We start from the raw sequence: 4519 nt of genomic DNA, 5'->3' as shown, positions 1-4519 counted from the left end.
CTGGCACACAGTTAGAGTGGTATTATCAGCTCGAGAGCTCTAACATCCGCACCTGGACTGATTTGGCAACAACTTTCTACAAGCAGTACCAGTATAATTCTGAATTGGCGCCTACTCGGCTACAGTTGCAGAATATGACTATGGGATCTAAAGAAGGCTTCAAAGAATATGCTCAAAAATGGAGAGATTTGGCTGGCAGGGTCAAACCCCCTATGACTGATCGAGAATTAGTAGACATGTTCATGAGTACACTGACTGGCCCATTCTACAGCCATTTACTGGGAAGTTCTTCATCGGGTTTCACTGAACTTATATTGACAGGTGAACATGTTGAAAGCGGCATTCGAAGCGGAAAGATACAGGCGGCTACCTCTGCAAGCACCAAAAGGTCCTATCAGGGGAGGAACGAATCAAATGTTGTGTACGGTCAAAGGGGTCGTAGCAAGAAGAATCGTGACCATACCATTGGAGCAGTTACGATTGCAGCACCGCCATCTCAAAACTTCCAGCACAGACAAGACAGGCCAAGAAGGCAGTTTACCAAGATCAATATGACTTTAGCACAGGCACTGCAGGGTATGCTAAAAGCAAAGTTGATTACCCTCAGAGATCCTCCTACGAATCCCAACACTACTTCTCCTTGTTACAATCCCAATGCCAGGTGCGCATATCACTCCGATAGCCCCGGGCATGATACAAACGATTGCTGGTTGTTGAAGAATAAGATTCAGGATATGATCGAGGCTGGAGAAATTGAATTTGATCCTCCAGAGACTCCTAATGTCATCACTGCACCTATGCCTAACCATGACAAGACTGTTAATGCTATGGATGACAATTCTCACATTTCTAATGTAGCTGACTTAGCATCTCCTCTCCTGACCATCAAGAAGAATTTATTGCAAACTGGTTTATTTCCAGGTTGTGCTGAAAATTGCGATCTCTGTATACTCCGACCCAATGATTGCTTGAAGTTGAGAAATGGTATTCAACGGCTGATGGACGATCATACAATTCTCTTCGAAAAGGTTCCTAAGGTGGAAAACCCTATTGAAGAAATATCTGTGATTGCTAGGTCCAAAGTTCCAGTAAAGATTACCGCTACTAGAGTGCCTGTGAAGATTACTGTTGAGCCCAGGGTAGCTCCCCTAATCATTACCGCACCTGGCCCGGTACCGTATTCCTCAAGCAAAGTCATTCCGTGGAATTATGGAGGTGATATTTACATCCATGGCGTGAAGCAAGATGATAATCCTGCTAATCCTAATGACGTTGACATTGTTGGGACTAGTAGAATTACTCGAAGTGGAAGGATCTTCTCTCCAGAAATCTCACCTCCCGCCCCCAAAACTCGAGGAAAGGAACCAGTCAACCCTTCTCAGTCAGAGACACCGGTCGAAGTTACTACTGAAGATGTTGCCAAACAAGAAATGGAAGAAGTGCTGAAAATCATCCGCAAGAGTGATTTTGATGTGGTAGAACAGTTGGGGCATACCCCGTCTAAGATCTCGATGTTATCCTTGTTGTTATGTTCTGAATCTCATGCCAATGCATTGATAAAATTCTTGAAGACTGCTCATGTACCTCAGGAAACATCTGTCGATCAGTTCGAAAATTATGTTGCTCACTTGGCAGTTGACAATGGCCTAGGCTTTTCCGATGCTGACCTGACACCAGCAGGAAAGAATTACAATAAAGCTCTGCATATCTCCATTGAGTGTAAGGGGATCACCTTGTCTCATGTGTTGATCGATAATGGCTCTTCTTTGAATGTGTTACCGAAAGTTGTGCTCGATAAACTTGACTGTAAAGGCAATGAACTGAAACCTAGTGACGCTGTGGTGCGTGGTTACGATGGTGCAAAGAGCGTTGTCCACGGTGAAGTGGTCCTCCCTATCAAGATAGGACCTCAAGTCTTCAACACTATCTTTCACGTAATGAACATTCGTCCTGCCTATTCCTGCTTGCTGGGACGCCCTTGGATTCATGGGGCAAGTGCTGTAGCTTCGTCTCTCCATCAAAAGCTGAGGTATCCAATAGAGGGTAAGATCGTCACTGTGTGTGGGGAAGAAGAGTATATTGTCAGTAGTGTGCATACCTTCAGATACGTCGAGATGGATGGTGAATTCTTTGAGACTCCGTCTCAGTCATTTGAAGTAGTTCCTCCGACTAATCCTGTCCTTAAGCCAACTTCCTGTGTGCCCAAGGTTATTCGTGCTCCTCCTGCTATGATTTCTCTGAAAGATGCTCAAGTTGTGGTTGAAGATGGTGGTCGTACTGGCTGGGGTCAACTGATCGATGTACCGTACAAGTCTGATAGATTCGGCCTGGGATTTAGCTCTGAGAAGGTAGTCAAGAATCAGATTAATGCTGTAGAAGATGCTGACAGCGATTGCGACCTGGATAGCTGGATTTTCCCAACAATTGGTGACGGACTCAATAATTGGAAGGCTGAAGACACTATCCCGATTTCCTTTAGTCAGGAGTAATTGTTATTGTCTATTTTAGTGTTGCAATTTTTTTTTTAAATTTTTACAATTGAACTTCTTAAAGCATTGTGTCTATGCCCGGGGCACAATAGCTAATTTGTTAAGGGTTTTGTCATTTTCATAAGCATATTCGCATTCAATAAATCAATGGACTTTTTGCATTCAAATATTGCGCTCTTTATCTTTCCTGTCATCTTGCAAACAAGCTATGTTTTCTTACACACACTCACGTAACAAATTGCAGATCCATACCCACTCTGGATCCTGTTGATAATAATTCTACTACTGTTCATTATGACTTTGAAAATCTGATCTACCAAGCCGAGGATGGAAGTGAGGAAGATTGTGAAGTACCTGGAGAACTTGCCAGACTGTTACTGCAAGAAGAAAAGACTATACAGCCGCATGAGGAATCAATTGAAATTGTAAATCTGGGTACCGAAGTAGACAAGAAAGAAGTCAAAATAGGAGCAGGCTTGGAAAACAGTGTCAAGGGAAAATTGATTCGGATGTTACATGACTATGTAGAGATTTTTGCTTGGTCTTATGAAGACATGCCAGGACTAGATACTGATATAGTAGTGCATCGGCTGCCAATGAAGGAAGATTGTCGTCCTGTTAAGCAGAAGGTTCGTCGCATGCGTCCTGAAATGTCTGAGAAAATCAAAGCCGAGGTTATGAAACAATTTGATGCAGGTTTTCTGGCTGTTACTTCTTATCCTCAATGGGTTGCTAATGTGGTACCAGTGCCAAAGGAGGATGGTAAGGTGCGAATGTGTGTAGATTACAGAGATTTGAATAAAGCGAGTCCCAAGGATGACTTTCCACTTCCGCACATTGATGTTCTGGTAGATAACACCGCTCAACACAAGGTATTCTCATTCATGGATGGATTCTCAGGTTATAACCAGATTAAGATGGCACCTGAGGACATGGAGAAAACTACGTTTGTGACGCAATGGGGCACTTTCTGTTATAAAGTAATGACATTCGGTTTAAAGAACGCAGGGGCAACATACCAGCGTGCTATGGTGGTTTTGTTCCATGATATGATCCATCATGAAATAGAGGTATATGTGGATGACATGATAGCCAGATCTCATACTGAGGAAGAACATCTTGATCATTTACACAAACTGTTTGAGAGGTTGAAGAAGTACAAGTTGAGATTGAACCCGAACAAATGCACCTTTGGAGTAAGATCCGGTAAACTCTTGGGCTTTATTGTCAGTGGTAAAGGAATTGAGGTTGACCCGGCTAAGGTCAGAGCTATTCAAGAAATGCCAGTCCCCCGTACAGATAAAGAAGTCAGAGGTTTCTTGGGACGCTTGAATTACAATGCCCGATTTATCTCCCATTTGACTGCTACCTGCAAACCCATCTTCAAACTACTGAGGAAAAATCAAGAGATGGTATGGAATGATGAATGTCAAGAAGCTTTTGATAAAATCAAGAAGTATCTTCAGGAACCTCCAATTATGATACCACCAGTTGAAGGAAGACCTCTAATCATGTATTTGACCGTGTTAGAAAATTCAATGGGGTGTGTGTTGGGGCAACATGACGAGTCTGGTCGAAAAGAGCATGCCATATACTACCTTAGCAAAAAGTTTACCGTCTGTGAAACAAGATACTCACTGCTTGAGAAAACTTGTTGTGCTTTGGCCTGGGCCGCTCGCCGACTAAGACAGTATATGTTGAGTCACACCACTTTATTGATTTCTAAGATGGATCCTATCAAATATATATTTGAGAAACCTGCCCTCTCCGGAAGAATAGCAAGATGGCAGATGATTTTAACAGAGTATGATATCCAGTATACTACCCAGAAAGCAATCAAAGGAAGCGTGCTAGCTGATCATTTGGCTCATCAAGCGGTGGATGATTACCAATCTATGAATTTTGAGTTCCCAGATGAGGATGTCATGCTTGTTACTGATTATGAAGAACCTGGACCGGATGAAGGACCCGAACTGGGATCCCGATGGACTATGGTTTTTGATGGATCTTCTAATGCATTGGGCAATGGT

The sequence above is a fragment of the Lathyrus oleraceus genome, chromosome 4 (assembly GCF_024323335.1).
Source record: "Lathyrus oleraceus cultivar Zhongwan6 chromosome 4, CAAS_Psat_ZW6_1.0, whole genome shotgun sequence".
Classification (NCBI taxonomy): Eukaryota; Viridiplantae; Streptophyta; class Magnoliopsida; order Fabales; family Fabaceae; genus Lathyrus; species Lathyrus oleraceus.
The sequence above is the reverse complement of the archived record's forward strand: the minus strand, read 5'-3'. Positions refer to the sequence as shown.